Source organism: Helianthus annuus, chromosome 1 (assembly GCF_002127325.2).
Source record: "Helianthus annuus cultivar XRQ/B chromosome 1, HanXRQr2.0-SUNRISE, whole genome shotgun sequence".
Lineage (NCBI taxonomy): Eukaryota > Viridiplantae > Streptophyta > Magnoliopsida > Asterales > Asteraceae > Helianthus > Helianthus annuus.
In genome coordinates this window covers 124,817,850-124,835,446 of record NC_035433.2, presented here as the reverse complement: position 1 = coordinate 124,835,446, position 17,597 = coordinate 124,817,850, and the positions used below count along the sequence as shown (strand labels likewise).

At 36.6% G+C, this 17,597-nt stretch overlaps 1 long non-coding RNA gene across 1 annotated transcript; it reads left to right on the top strand.

Annotated features, from left to right (window-relative positions):
- Positions 1 to 1,071: 1,071 nt before the first annotated feature.
- LOC110939617 lies at positions 1,072 to 2,679 on the top strand. Its single transcript, XR_002592348.1, has 2 exons — positions 1,072 to 1,129; positions 2,529 to 2,679. It is a non-coding gene; the product is annotated as an uncharacterized LOC110939617 (long non-coding RNA).
- The last annotated feature ends 14,918 nt before the right edge of the window (positions 2,680 to 17,597 follow it).

The following is a 17,597-nucleotide window of genomic DNA, read 5'->3' as shown; positions in this document are numbered from 1 at the left end:
GACGAAACCTCTTTAAGGGGGGTAGACTTGTAACATCCCGAAAACGGGTTTGGTAATCAAACTCCGTTAATACTACAGGACGGGTAAAATACAGTTAGTGGTAAAAACTTACCCGGTAAAATTTAGGATTTAATTAAATAAATCTAATATTTATTAAAAGGATGAGAAATACTTTGAGAAAGCAAAGTATATAAAAGGCCCCGAGATTTAACGGGACTTAAAATAAAACGGGTTAAGAACAAGATAAAGTAACTAGGTAATAAATAACCAAGTACAAGTCTTGTTATTACATGAAAGAACAAAATATCAAGTTATAAACTAAATAAAAGTAGAGGGGCCTATGTTGTTAAAATCTAAACTTATATTATTAAGTTTAATAAAAAAAACCAAACACACCATTTAGGTGCCTGGTTCGATCAACGGGAGGAGGAGGGCGACCCCCACTCTCAATACCCTAACAACTCACTAATCTCACAAATTGAAGGCTCAAACCAAGTTAAAATCAAAAATCGAGCATGGATTATTGATCCTCATCACAAGAGGATTACAAAGTATGTAAAATTTGATGAAAACTCTCAACTCGAAATTCTCATGAAATTGGGAAAATCTGAAATTCATGGTTGCATATTTATTTTATGATGAATTAGGAACAACATAGTGTCTAGGGACAAACCCTAGACAAATACAAGTTGAAATCATGTGAAATTTTAGTAAAATCCATGAACACCATTGTAGGTGATTAGTGGGTTATGTAGAATTTGATGAACACTAGGATTTCAAATGTTGTTCTAGTGTAATTTGATATTTATGAAGCGATTTTTGATTTATTGATGTTAACCTTTATATAAAATAGACCGATTGATGTTAAATTTGGCTATATGACAAGTTATGAACTTGATAATGAATCATGTAAATTTCTGCCTATAAGGTGTTTGTTAAAACGCCTAAGAGAAAGCTAAGATGTTAAGTTTCGAATAAAAACGCATATTCGAATGACATTGTGAAATATGCGTTATACATCATGAATGGAGTTCTAAACACATCGTTGATTGAACTCTATAGACAAAGGAGTCAAGTTTTCAAGCGGACAAACCGGAGTGGACATGCGCTTGAAGGGAACGCTTTAAAGGTATGCGACTTGTCGTCTTGTTACATTTATACAGACAAGTTAGTTAAAATGTGTTTAAAGTGATATAGCGAAAATGGTTGAGTTGGTATATCAATGAGGTGATGGAATTCACTCGACAACCAAACGGGTCAAACTATTAGTTAAAATAATAGTGAAAACAAAAGAAAATAAAGATACCATTTGGTAAAAGTTATAACGGGTCGGACACATTAAGAAAATGTCTTTTATGTAGTAAAACTCACGTCGCGAACCGGAATTGGTTCAAGGAGCATGATGAAATTAATATACCATCATACGTTGATAAATGGTCATGTCGACTAAATGGGTCAAATGGTGTGTTAATACCATTTGACATTTATAATTGACGACTACTTGTTGAGTTTTGTGATTACAGGTAATAACATGTGTTGCGTTGCTTTAATTAGAAAATTTAAAGCAAGAGGTATGTAAACGGGTCCATGCTATGACCCGAGCCAGGTACGCATATGTGGACTTATAGTTAAAAGTGCAAAGAAGGTCAAATATCTAGCCGAAATCCTTCATTTCAAAAATGAAGGATTAAATGTGACCAAAGAGCCCTTAATAGGTAAACAGTGTAAACGACCCTTAGAGGTTGTTTAGAAACTTATATCATGAGTTTGTAACCCTTAGATGTGTATAAAAGTTCTAGGCAAAAACATTTGTGGGTCCAACGCCTAGAAATAGTCAATTGCGAAAAATGACCAACCGATGGGTAAAATTGGGAAAAAGGGGTTCATATGTTAAATCCACCACAAAATAGTTGTGGTGGAATATTTGTAGTTAATTAGACATGGAAATTTTGTAGTATCAAAAGAAAAGCACAAGTTCAAGACTAAAATGCGTAAATACCCTTAACGGGTCAAAATAGAAGTATTAGCGAAACGGGTTAAGAATGTGTAATAACCCGTGATTTGAACCTTGTACAATAGGAAATAATCATAATAATACGTTTACAAAAGAAACAAGGGCCACAAACAAGTTTGTTAGATGAAATCACGAACGGGTAAAAAGTTGGTAAAAAGGGTAATAAGCCGAAGAGTTAAAAGTCTGAAATTTTATTATGTTGGATGTTGGATTTTAACTCCATTAGATGGAGAAATAAATTACGGACGCGTAGGAAAAAGAATCGGGTAAAACGGATTAAAAACGAGAGAGTTATGCTCGTTTCCGTGAAATCGGGTCATGCTGGGTATGTACAGCAACATAATATGAACAGTCTGCCAAAAAGGGGGCTAGGTGGGGCGTCTAGCCCCTAGACGTGACGCCTAGCCCCCCTGAACTTGAAAAATGTTTAATTTTGTTTGTTTGACCCATATAACTTGTTTAAACTTGTTATTTAACTATCAAAAACTAACTTTTAAGTTGGTTTTTATCATAGGTGATTGCCAAGAGTGCCCAGATGAAGATCAAGCTCGAAGAAGAACCGAACACGATAAAGTTAAAAGCTTCCGCGCGACATTTCGTCGTATCTTTTAAACGACGAATTCAATCACATTAAGTTATTCTTAAACTTTTATTGTAAAGTTTTAGTAAACTCGTATGGACATACTTACGTATAATCGTATAAACATGCATTTTTATGAAACTGATATAAAATATTGTATTTTTGAAATGTTGTAAACATGTGGGAATGTTAGTATGAAATTTTTTCGTAAAGTCATATTTTAGCATTAAAATGTGTATTTTATTATTAAAATCTTGATTAATTAAGTCGGGTGTAACATTAACGAAATCTGCTCACTTTTTGGCAATCAAAGAAAAAGACAACACGAGTAAGCTAGCTGAGCTATACCTGAGAGAGATTGTTGCACGACATGGAGTGCCTCTCTCAATTATTTCTGATAGAGACGGAAGATTCGTGTCAAGGATTTGGCAATCCTTTCAAGAAGCTTTTGGTTCTCAGTTGAATCTGAGTACTGCATTTCACCAGCAAACAGACGGACAGAGCGAACGTAATGGATTTAGGTGAAAGTTGGGACACTCACCTACCATTGGTTGAATTTTCATACAATAACAGTTATCATGCAAGCATTCAGGCCGCACCGTTCCAGGCTCTCTATGGACGCAAGTGTCGATTACCATTATGCTGGGCTGACGCGGGTGATAGACACCTTATTGGCCCGGAATTGGTCTAGGAAACGACTGACAAGATTTTCCAAATCCGAGAGCGCATCAAAGCGGCTCGTGATCGTCAAAAGAGTTATGCGGACCGAAGAAGGAAACCTCTGGAATTTGAGGTAGGAGATATGGTTTTGTTGAAGGTTTCACCCTGGAAGGGTGTGGCACGCTTTGGGAAGCATGGGAAATTGAACCCCAGATACATTGGTCCATTCAAAATCCTGAAGAGGATTGGTCTTGTAGCATACAAGTTGGATTTACCTGATGAACTGAATGGCGTTCATGATATATTCCATGTATCAAACCTGAAAAAGAGTCCAACTCAAGAGACAGTGGTCATTCCTGCTGACGAAGTTCATATTGACGACACACTCAAATTTACTGAAGAACCCGTTGAGGTTACTGATTGGAAGGTTGACAAGACACGCAGGAGTAGTGTCAAACTCGTTAAGGTTCAATGGAATGCACGACATGGCCCAGAATTCACGTGGGAGCGTGAGGATCGCATGAAAGACAAATACCCACATTTGTTCCCCCAGACCCCTGCATCTAGTAGCAGAACTAAAATTTCGGGACGAAATTTTCTTAACAGAGGGAGAATGTGACAACCCTCATAATCGCAGGTATCCGTACAATTAATTAACATTAAATTTGTGCTTAATGACTATGCTTAATTACAACTGATGATTTAAACTACTTTATGATTTATGTATCATACATACATGTGCATCACATTTCATACTGTCACACCATTCATTACATACAAACTTTAGTGACATACTTGATGCACAAGGCACAGTACATAGATAAACAATATTTTGAGGCCCAGTATGAGCCAGAGACAAGGTACTACACTAGTATGGAGTGTAGGGAAGTAAGGACCATAAAACTGTGTCACTAGGTGATAGTTTAAGTGCCAGAAAGTGCCTAAAACCCACTCTAAGTGCAGAATTCTGCATTAATTAACAAAATTCAGCATTTTAACATGCTAGTAATGTGCAAAACTATGGCAAAATGGTCATGTATGCTTTCCTAAGTGCCAGGAATTAAAAGTGTCACAAAAAGTGACATAAAAGACACTAAACGGTATAACATAGCACTTTAACGGAACGGTATCTAACCGAACAACAGGACATTAGCCGGAACACCAAAATATTGCAAGAAACATTGTTTGTATTTTTCTGAGCTAGTTATGGTTCCCAAGCACTATAACACATTACATAATACATGTAACACACTAAACATTAGACTTTACATCTTAACCCCTAACTAATCACCTATTTACCAACAATTTACAAATTACCCCCGCTCCCCCCATGTAAATGACGGCTCATATGCCCCCCCCCACCCTCAAAGATTGCTTCATGTCTTCCATAATCCCCATGAAATCTCCTTGGGAGTTGTTGTAATCCTATGTAAGATTTGTAGTGTACTTGAGTGGACATACAACCATTGGATAATAGGAATTGGTGATTATAAAGACCACTATCTTTTTCATAATCTTCACATCAACAAACTCACTCTTCTCTCCCTCTTCATATAAGCTACGGCCGAACATAACCCTCTACACACCAACCATTTTCATTTTTAATTCATACAATCCAAGCTTGACTTGAGGTGATACAAGGTGATTTAGGAGGCTCGGTGCTCACGAAACTTGAAGGACCACCTTCGTTTGCTATTATCCACCACATTTTCAACCTTGTTCATCCCTAGCTTTAAGCTAGTTGTAAGACTTTTTTAAACTCTTGTTTATTTCATATTCTTAGTGGTTAAAAGATTTATTATGATGAAATAACTAGAACACTAAAATACTTGAATCTTGAATCATAAGATGAAGTAAGATGATACATGAGGAAATATGTTAAAATGTGTTGTTTTGAATGTGTTGATGATTACTTGTTGATTCTTGATAATATGATGTTGATCATCATATGGAATCTGTTAGAGTATGATTAAAAACATGGTTTAACAAGTTAGGAGGTGATTATGAGTTTACATGAAATAATCATCTTCTAGCCTAAACGTGAACTTGAAAGTAAAAGTGATTTCTTGTAAAATAATAAACCTAGTGAACTAGTAATCTTGTAAACCCAAGACTTATGAACGATTTTTCTAAACAAACCAAGTTCAAGAGACGGTTTTTGAAAGATCATAACTTTTCTTGCACTTACATTATTTTTGGAAATAAAATAAGTGTAGGAAGGCTAGTAAAAGAAGAAGATGTTGTAAATAAATATTTTTGTAAATTATGTTTACAAGTTGTAAACACCAAATCTTTTCAAGGATGAGATTTTAAATGAAGCAAACACACTTTGGAGGGTAACTAAACCCACTAAACACCTCACCAAGTTACTACGTGTATTTATAAAACATCAAGTTCATGTTGTATTATAAATGGAATAATTTTGCACTTGGTAAGTGTAATATTGTTTAGAGTATGATTGTTGATGGTTTGAATGATTTTTGGAAAAGAAAATGATATGCTTATTAGCATGGACACCTCCATTTACAAAGGAAACTATGGCGAATTTTTCTAAAAATTCTAACACTTAGAAAATATTTTCTATACACGTGTTTACTAGTGTATTTTAAACTATGTTTTCAAATATAAACTTCGCCATAATTTTTGTTAAAAAAAACTAAGTATCGGAGGTTGGTTTTTATAAATAAAAATGGACAAATATATATTTAGAATATATATTTATTAATAAAACGCTTGTGTGCATACTTGTTTACTATATGGAATAGTTATATTATTTTATGGTAAAATAATATAACTTAACAAATTACCATGGAAATTACAACCCCAAAATAATACCAAAAATCTCACGGAATAAATATTTAAGTTACCCACTCGATATTGTGAAACTGAACGCAAAAACGTAACTTATGAAATATTCCGGAAAATACTTTTACAAATATATTTTTGGTAAATATTGTTTTGGAAACAAGAAGTGAAAATATATTATTTTTGGGAAAAATATATATTTTGGAATACATTTTTTTTACAAATAGGTTATATATTTTCTAAGTGGGACTTAAAAATATATTTCTGGAACTACAAATATACATGTATAAATACCCATCCTTGGGAAAGAAATACAAAGTTAAAATACTTGAGAAGTATTAATACAAGATATTGATTAAACAATTATTCCAAAACCAATATAATTTAAATTTAAAATAATTATTATTTTAACAAATAATTATAACTTGGAATAACATAAGAAACGCAACTCAAAAACGTTAAACTCTAAGCTAAGGCACGGCCCGTTCGTCTAATAGACGTTAGTACGTTGTAGGTTGTCGTGTAGCTGACAGAGTTTGAGTTACGAGCAGAAGACGAACTACTGTGAGTTCATGTCCCCCTTTTCCTTAAACTGTTTTGTTTACTTACTTTGGGGGTGAAATACATGTTACAAAGGGATACTTACAATACTATTGGTATGATTAGCCTAGGAAAGAACCATAGATCATGTGATAGGGTAGGCGGATACTTGGGACCATTAATCCTCGTATCAGGACTGAGGGGCATGAGTGATATATCTATTTGGGTGTAGCGAGCCCACACCCATGAGGCCGGGGCGGCCCATAGTGGTGACTATGTCTTCCAGTCGGAAGCCCGGTACAACTTTGCTAGGTTTGAGTCTTCCTACACTGTCACACATATCAGTGGCCTTGCATACCATTGGTGATCTTTTTCTTGTTTGCAATCATACCGGGACATACATACATTCACTGTTTACAAAGGTTTTTTCATACTCACATACACATGAACTCGCTCAACTTTTGTTGATTTCTCAAACTACATGTATTTCAGGGAACTGGTGGATCTGGCGGGGTATGCATGGGTCAAGCTGCGTTTGAATAAAAGATGTTATCCAGGGTCGTTGAGTTTAGAGGGTGTATTCCTTTCCTGGACGGAATACATAATTCTAAACTCAGGTTTTGTTTAAGTACTTTTGTTGAGTCTTTGTTAACTCGTTTAAACACGTCATGGTTTATAGCTTAATTCGGTATTGATGTTTTCAAACAATGGTATTATGGTAGTTCCTAAACTTTATTAATGGATAAACATCTTATGTTTTTGCCATATAGCATCGTTATGATTGTTTCTATGGTATTAAGAAGTCACACCAAATAAACCACGCTTCCGCAAAAGTCAGGGTGTGACAACTTGTGTGAATAGTTGTATGATTTGTGAACTAGTTATATTATTTTAGGGTAAAATAATATATTTTAACAAAATACCATGAAATTACAACTCCAAAATAATACCAAAAATTACAAGGAATAAATATTTAAGTTACACACTTGATATTGTGAAACCACACGCAAAACATAACTTATAAAATATTCCGGAAAATACTCTTACAACTATAATTTTTGGTAAATATTATTTTGGAAACAATAGAGGTGAAAATATGATTTTTGTGAACATTACTAAGTTATATCATATTTTCAACAAAGAGAAAATATGTTATATTTTTGGGAGATAAAAATGTATATTTTCCTAGTATATTTAGAAGATATATAATTTTTGGGAAAATATATATTTTCTTGGGAATATATTATTTTTGACAAGTAAGTATATATTTTCTAAGTGGGACTTAAAATATATTATTTCGGAAATAAATACTTAAGAAGTATTAATACAAAAATATTGATTAAACAATTATTCCAAAATTAAATATAATTCAAAGTTAAAATAATTATTATTTTAACGAATAATTATAACTTGGAATAACTTAAGAACGCAACTCAAAGCATTAAACTCTAAGCCAAGGCGCGGCCCGTTCGTCTAATAGACGTTAGTACACTGTAGGTAGTCGTGATTAGCTGCGGAGATTTGAGTTGATGGTACAGAAGACGCACTACTGGGAGTTCATGTCACCCTTTTCTTTTAATTGTTTTCAGTTTTATACTTCGGGGGTGAAATACATGTTACAATTATTACAAACATTTTATACATGGTATGATTAGCTTAAGGAGGGTTTTACTGCTAGATCATGTGAAATGTGGGTATAACACTTAAGGCCATTAATCCTCGTTGTAGAACCGAGGGACATGAGTGATAGATCTATTTGGGTGTTGCGAGCCCACACCCATGGGGACCAGGGTGGCCCATAGGGTGACTATTTCTTCCAGCCGGAGGCCCGGTAACAAATTTGCTAGGTTTGAGTCTTCATGCACCATTTCACACATACCATTGGCTTTGCAACCCATTGGTGATCTGTTTTTCCTTAATTGCTACGTACTAAGGACTTACATTCATACAGACATACTTAAAAGGTTTATACACACAGACATACACATGAACTCGCTCAACTTTTGTTGATGTTTTTCAAATTACATGTATTTCAGGAAACTAGTGGATCTGGAAGGGTATGCATGTGTCTACAAGCTGCGTAGTGAAATAAAAGATGTTATCCATGGTTGTTGAGTTTGAAGGGTGTATCCTAATCCTGGATGGGATACATGATTCTAAACTCAGGTTTTATTTAAGTACTTTTGTTGAGTCTTTATGAACTCATTTGAACATGTCATGGTTTGTAACTTAATTTGGTATTGATGTTTTCAGACAATGGTATTGTGGTATTTTCTAAACTCTTTTAATGGATAAACATCTTGTGTTTTTATCATATAGCATTGTTATGAATGATTGCTATGGTATTAAGAAGTCACACCAAATAACCACGCTTCCGCAAAAGTCAGGGTGTGACAGCTTGGTATCAGAGCATCGATCGTAGCGAACTAGGATTCTTTCTCGAGTCTAGACTACGATCACTAGGGCTCTCACGAAAACATTTTTACATTGCATACACAAAATGTCCAGATCCAGGGAACAAACATTTTTACAAACAAAAAGGCACAATAACACATTTCAAAACTTATATTTATAATTCAGTCTTAGAGGCTGGGGAAGGTTCAGTCTTAGAGACTGAGGGAGGTTTAGTCTTAGAGACTGGTAGTTCAGTTGGGAAACTGGGGAGTTTTAGTCTGAGAGACTAGGGAGTTCAGTCTGAGAGGCTGGGTGGGATAGTCAGGGGAAGACTAGGATGATTACTTGCTTACGCTGTTATTACTTGCATGCTTATTCGCTGATTGTTGATATATGTGCATATGTGTGATTGTTTTGTCACAGACACCATGTCATCATCCTCCGAGAGTGGAGTGTCAGACACCATAGACCCGATAGCCATAGTATCAGATGATGAGATCCTTCCAGAGGACGAGGTTTTCACTTCAGATACTACGAGTAGCGACGATGATGACTTTCAGCCCTTTGCCTTACCGGATTTCGGAAATGATTTACCTTTAGCTGATGGTTTTCTTGATGGGGATCTACCTCTTGTCCAGATCCCTGCTCCTTTTCCTCTCGCTGCATTTCCTTCGGAGGATTTGCCTCTTGATGATATGTCCGACGACGACATCGATCTTTTCATTGAGGGTCCCCCTGAGGATGCCCAGGATGGCGGGGCTCCGATTGGTGATGATGTTGCTATACCTCTTGTTGAGATTCCGCTCGATGATGACGTTGTTGTCCCTGTTGATGAGATTCCAGTTGTCGATGCCAATGTTTTTCCACCTGTCGAGGTTCCTGTTGTGGAGGTTTTATCTGACCCATCTGGTCCCAATTCGTTTGAGTCCGTATCATCTGCCACTTTACACGCACGGGGCGTGCAGCACTACCCCACTGACACTGATTCCGACATGGCGATGTCTACTGCACCCATTTTTCCACATGACTTTGACCCAGATCATGAGGTTGAGTTTGTATCGGACGAGCACCCTTTTGAGGCACCTGATGATCAGCACATTGATATACCCGCTGATCATAAGCTTGCTCCAGCTGACCCAGAGCCTGAGATTGCACCAGAGCCTATTCTTGCTCACGACCGTCCACCTGTCCACCTGTGCACGACCCTATCCCTGTTGATGTACCAGTTGTTGCACCACCCCTGCCTGACCCGGTCCCTGTACTTGTTGACCGTGCTCTATTTGCTACCCATGTGGACCCTAGATATGCTCACACCCACAATGGGTGGATTGAGGATAACGACGACTATCCTCCTTTTGTCAGACCAGATACTTCCCCTTCTGCACCTGTTCAGGCACCCGGTGATGTCACCCAGTTTCACCCACACTTGTCAGTTGCCCGCCGCACAGATTTACCAGTCACATTTCTTCAGGATATCCCTCCTCCCCGTCCAGGGGAAGGACCTTCGAGTCAACAGCACACTCACATACCTTTTGTGTCAGAAGCCGATCAGTTCCTGCTAGGGGTGTGCATGGGTCGGTTTGGGTTGGTTTTGACCAAAAACCATAACCATAACCGAGATGTCGGTTATTGGATAACCATAACCATAACCAATCGGTTATGGTGGTTATGGTTATTCGGTTTTGATGGTTATAGCGGGTCGGTTATGGCTGGTTAACCGTATATTTAGCTTAGCTAAAAATCGCTTAATTTTTTTAACATGGAATAAATTGTTATTGCATATTTGTATATATTAGTATACTAGGTTAGAACCCCGTGTATTACACGGGTTGAATAAGTGTAATTTTATGTACTAAATGATAATACAACATATCTTTAAAAATCTCGTTTATTATACGGGTTGAACAAATATAATTTCATATATTAAGTAATAAAAAATTATATTCAGTTGAACAAATATAATTTCATATAATAAAAAAATTATATTCATCTCATAAATTGTTTATATGTTGGGTTAATCTTAATTAAATATTAAAAAAATATAAAGATTTAAAGTTGGAGATTGATGATAGCAAGAGGTATAGTTAAGTTTTGAATTAATATTTATTGGCTTAGTTTAATTGTTCTCTTATAGGCGGATTTATCCATTAGTATACATAAAAAATATACTTTTAGTGTGATCATATGATTCATATTTACTAAGATCTATTTATCGATTATATTCTATTTAATTAATACATTGTGCATATTAATACTAATTGTATATCAAATAAAAATTAACAAATATTTGATATGAACTTTGATTTAAAAATTTGGTATTGTTTCAGAAACGATATTTGAATTCTGATACGAAGAAGCTATATAAGTATGTAAGATGTCTTATAGTAATTACTATCGTTAATTATGACTTAGGGTATAAACAAATATCTTTTCTTTTAGAATTCTAATGCAATATATATATATAGGGTAGGGTTCCAGCGTGAACAACCTCCCAAGAGTGAACTGCGTGAACAGATATGGACTCTTGATTTCTTTTTTAATTGTTAAGGGTAGGATTGTAATTATATAAAAAATTAGATTTAAATCATTATTTAATAATTGAATTAAGTTACATCTTTCCTAATTTAAATTGATTATCCACATTATGTTTATTTATTAATAAGATAATTATCAAAACAAATCACCAGATTTTAATTTTAATTTTTATTTCAGATTTCATCAACAGAATTCAAATTTTGATTTTTAAGATCCACATAACCTTCATATTTCAACGGTATACACATGTGTACTTGGATATAAATAGAACAGTACACATGTGTACTCAGTATCGTACATATGTGTACAATAATTCACAGGTGTACATCAACATTCAATACAAAAAAAATTTCTGAGATATCACAAAAACAGACGATATACACATGTGTACATCGCATTAAAAAGAGGGTAAAATCAGAATACACATGTGTACATCCCATTTAAACAAATAATTATTTTAATAATTGAATTAAGTTACATCTTTCCTAATCCTTGATTTGATTTGTGAGAGATTTATGCAATCAATTTAAGAGGATAATTGATTACTTGATTTGTGAGAGATTTATGCAATCAATTTAAGATTGAAATTACACATATACCCTTTTTGTATTTAATTAAATGGAAAAAATTAACCAAATAATTACCATCATGCCACTCACTTTAATCTCAAGATCATAAAAATCAAGGGTCCAGATCAGTTCACGCAGTTCACTCTTGGGATTTTGTTCATGTTTGAACCTAATCCTATATATATATATATATATATATATATATATATATATATATATATATATATATATATATATATATCAATTATAATCCTCAATATGCAATTTAAGATCATGTTTCGTATATTTATAAATGGAGATTAATTATGTAACTTTTCAATTTATGACATGTTAAACGGAGAACTAATGAAAGATGAAAAGTATATTTTTTTTTTTTTGAATGGCTAACATTACTCTCCCACTACTATATTTACAAATAACTCACCCTTGCTTGGGATTGAACCCAAGACCTCTCACTAAGAGACAAGAGCCTCTACCAAGTAAGCTAGCCTCACTTGGCATGAAAAGTATATAAAAGACTAAAGTTGAAAGTAAAAAAAGTGTTGAGATTAAATTGCGAAAGATGAAAAGCTTTGGGTTGAAAGTGAAAAAAATTAAAGGGGTTAAATTGCAAAAGATGAAAACTTTTGAATTAGAAGTGAAAAATCAAATTAATCAAATGGGTTAAAATATCAAAGATTGAAACTTTAGACTTAAATTGCCAAAGATTGAAACTTTAGAGTTAAAAAAGAAATCAATTTCAGATTATGTAAACAAAAGAGATAAATGGATTTAGTTAAATTGATGTTTAATATTATTATTATTTAATAAAAGAGATAAATAAAAAAAATAAGAGTAAGAAATTACCAGAGAATGACACGTGTACAAAAAAGATTTTTGTTTATTAGTATAGAAAGATTACATAGTATTAAAAAAAATACATATAATGTATAATATTAATACCAATTATTATTGAATATTCAAATAAAGTGATATGTTACATTCTATAAATTCAAATAAACATTCAACGAAAACCACAAAATGATATGAAAAATCAATAAGTACTAAAAATCTTCAGTAAAAAACATCAAATATTAAAAATATGGGTGAAAAGTCCTAAATCCTACAAATATTTATTACATGTCGGTTCGGTTCGGTTATGGTGGGTATGGAAAAAATGATAACCATAACCGACCCGCTACATTCGGTTTTCAAAAAAACCATTAACCAACCCACCGGTTTTTTATTTGGTTCGGTTTTTTTGGTTCGGTTTTATCGGTTAATTCGGTTATGGTTCGGTTAATTCGGTTTTTTGCACACCCCTAGTTCCTGCCACGGTTTCCACACATGGCTTCTTCTTCTGCACCCACGGGCGAGCCATTTATGTGGTTTCCGCCCAACGTCATGCCTATATCTGATCCATACCATCCCTTCCACATTGGATATTCGAGGGATGATCTGCTTTTATCCTTGCAGCTCCAGCAGGATATGTTGAGTCGTAGAGTCACTGAGCTCGAGAGGATCCCGCGTCCTCCACCTGGTGCTGGCCCGTCACAGTTTGTTGCTCCCCCTGCTCCACTATTTCCTTATCCGGATTTTGACATCCGATTTCTAACTATTGAGCAACAGATTGGTTGTTTGTTGCAGCTTGTTCATGCACTCGAGGAGGATTTGGCGCATTTGCGCAGGTTGATTTTCTTTCCTCCACCTCCTCCTCCCCCCCCCCATCAGCTTAGAGGTTTTTTGGTTTGATGCAGATATCATGTTTATGGATGACTGTGCAGCTATTTGAAGACCACATTATGACTTATGACTTATGAATTTTGATTGATGTAGTTGGTTAGACGATTCGGACAAGGGTGATGTAACCCTTAGTCTCTTTTGATGTATGATACAATTATGAAACTTGTAAACTATACTTGTGGTCTTGATTATATGCAGCTCAATCGCATCATTCTCATTACATACATTGTTGGATTACTTGTTTGTGTTATGACATGGGATGTTATGTGTTACTTGTATTGATGAATGTTATTACATGCGCGTACTACATACTTATATACGTAAAAACCTGACCTATACAATCTTCTTATAGAAGACGCCTCGACGAAGGAGAAATCGTTTACCCACTACTGAGGCCGAATTACAAGAAAGGATCTCCCGAGCAATAGCAGATTACGAGGCCTCACGCGCCGAAACTAGCGGGGGCACCTCAAGGAACAACCCACCACATGGTAATGTTTAAGTCGCTTGAGCCACATTACATTACATTTGGACATTCCATGTGCAATTGCTAATGCTTCTTGTGAATGACGTTACTTGTATAGGCTGTACCTTTAAGCAGTTTTTAGACTATAAACCGCTGAATTTTGACGGCACCGGAGGTGCTGTGGCTTTTGTTCGATAGACAGAGAAGACCGATTCAGCGATAAGAATGAGCAAATGCACACCAGAACAGCAAGTCACCTACATCTCCGGATTGTTCATAGAGGGAGTGCTTTTATGGTGGAATCTCCAAGTCCAAACCTTGGGAGAGGCAGCAGCATACGCTTTGACTTGGAATGAGTTAAAGGAACTTATGCGTAAAAAGTATTGCTCCAGGGCCGAAATTCAAAAGCTGGAAACTGAATTCTGGAACCTCAAGATGGACGACCCGCAGATAGCCGAATATGTGCAAATATTTCACGAACTATTTCACTTGGTACCATACATGGTCAGTCCAGAATTCAAACGCGTTGAGTGTTTCATCTGGGGGTTGGCACCTCAGATTATAAGTATGGTAACATCGTCAAAGCCTGCAACAATTACTGAGGTTATCGACCTGAGCGTGTCACTGACTGGGGAAGCTATCAGGTTAAACAAGTTTTCGATATCGGACCCGAAGAAAAAGGAAACTCATGTTGAATCCTCAGGTGAGAACAAAAGGAAGTTCTCCAATTTTAAAAAGGGTACCAGCAGCGCCAGTAGGAAGAAGGAGGTGAACCCACCAGTTGAAGCTAAAACTGGTGCTGAAGTCAAGGGAAAGGGATACATGGGCGCTTTGCCCAAATGTGATATATGCCAGTACCATCACTCCGGCCAGTTCAGGTTAAGGAAATGTGAGTCTTGTGGGAAGACTGGCCATTCGAAGGAAACATGTTGGGCTGGTACTGGTGTTGGTCGTGGTAATCAAAGGGGTTATGGAAATGGGAATGGAAATCGTCCACAAGGAAATGGCGGAAATGGTAATCGCGGGAATGTTGGGAATCAAGCTGGTAACCGGGGAGCAAACAACAATCGAGGCGGTAATGGGAACGGTAATGGTCGAGGACCATGTTGTTTCAATTGTGGAGACATGGGGCATTTCAAGCGAGAGTGCCCGAAACTCAATCAATCACAAGGAAGAGTTTTCAATATCGGAGCGAGGAAAGCACGCCAAGATCCAAATGTGGTTACTAGTACGTTCCCTATTAATCAACGCTTTGCATCTGTACTATTTAACACTGGTGCCGACTATAGTTTTGTATCGCTAGAATTTAAGAAAATGCTTGGGTTAACTGCTAGTAAGTTAGACATTCCGTACTCAATCGAACTGGCTAATGGAAAGCTAGTTGAAACAAATGAAGTCATCAGAGGATGCGTGATAGAATTGGGAGAACACGAGTTTACACTTGATCTTCTGCCAGTCGAGTTGGGAAACTTCGACGTGGTAGTAGGGATGGATTGGTTGTCAAGCAATAGAGCCGAAATTGTGTGTCATGAGAAGATCATATGCATTCCAATGGCGGATGGAGAGACGATTGTGGTACACGGAGAGAAGCGTGATACGCCCTTAAGGATCATTAGCTGTTTGAAGGCTAGAAAATGTTTGAAGAAGGGATGTGTTGCCTTCTTGGCACACATCGTGGATAAAGAAGCCGCTGAGCCGAAACTAGAAGACATTCCAGTCGTGAAGGAGTATCCTGAAGTCTTTCCAGAAAACTTGCCAGGATTACCGCCACAAAGACAAGTCGAGTTTCATATTGACTTAGTTACAGGCTTCGCGCCTGTAGCTAAGGCACCTTATCGACTTGCGCCTTCGGAAATGTAGGAGTTGTCGACACAACTTCAGGAATTGTTATACAAGGGATTTATCAGACCGAGCTTCTCGCCTTGGGGAGCTCCAGTTTTGTTCGTTAAAAAGAAGGATGGTAGTTTTCGCATGTGTATCGACTACCGGGAGCTGAATAAGTTGACAATCAAGAATAGATATCCTTTGCCAAGGATTGATGACCTGTTCGATCAGTTACAAGGTTCGAGTTTTTACTCCAAGATCGATCTTTGACCAGGATATCACCAATTGAGAATACAAGAAGAAAGTATTCCAAAGACTGCTTTCAGAACTCGATATGGACATTACGAGTTCCTGGTTATGCCATTTGGTTTGACGAACGCGCTTGCTATATTCATGGATTTGATGAACAGAGTTTGTAAGCCGTATCTCGATAAGTTTGTGATTGTGTTTATTGATGACATTTTGATCTACTCGAAGACGGAAGAAGAACATGAGCAACACTTAAGAGCTATTTTAGAGCTGCTTAAGAAAGAGAAGTTGTACGCTAAGTTCTCGAAATGCGAGTTCTGGTTACGGGAAGTCCAGTTTCTTGGTCATGTAGTTAACGGAAATGGAATCCATGTGGATCCCACAAAGATCGAGGAGATCAAGAACTGGGAGACTCCGAAGACGCCAACCAAGATTCGACAGTTCCTAGGTTTGGCTGGTTATTATCGCAGATTTATTGAGTGTTTCTTTTAAATCGCTCAATCGACCTCCCTCACACAAAAAGATAAGAAGTATGAATGGGGAGACAAGCAAGAAGAAGCCTTTCAGTTGTTGAAGAACAAGCTTTGTGACGCACCGATTTGTCTCTACCCGAAGGCACTGACGACTTCGTGGTATATTGCGATGCTTCACGTCAAGGTTTAGGCTGCGTGCTGATGCAGCGTCAGAAGGTTATAGCATAGGATTCTCGCTAGTTGAAGGTCCACGAGAAAAATTATACCACGCATGATTTGGAATTGAGCGTGGTGGTATTTGCATTGAAAATCTGGCGACATTACTTATATGGTACGCAATGCACAATCTATACTGATCACAAGAGCCTGCAACATATCTTCGATCAGAAAGAGCTTAAAATGAGACAGAGACGCTGGGTTGAACTATTGAATGATTATGATTGTGAGATTAAGTATCACCCAGGGAAGGCGTATGTGGTCGCCGATGCCCTGAGTCGGAACCCATAAGGGTTAGGGCTTTGGAAATGATTGTTCAAACGGACCTCTCGTTGCGCATTCGTGTCACGTAGAGAGAAGCTTTTAAAGAAAGGAAACTTGAGAATGAGTATCTCCGTGGAATGGAGAAGCAGTTGGTACCAAACGGGGAAGGAACGTTGTGCTTCATGAAACGAATTTGGGTTCCCTTGCTTGGTGGTTTGAGAAATGTTATTTGTGATGAAGCTCACAAGTCACGGTACTCGATCCATCCTGGATCGGATAAAATGTA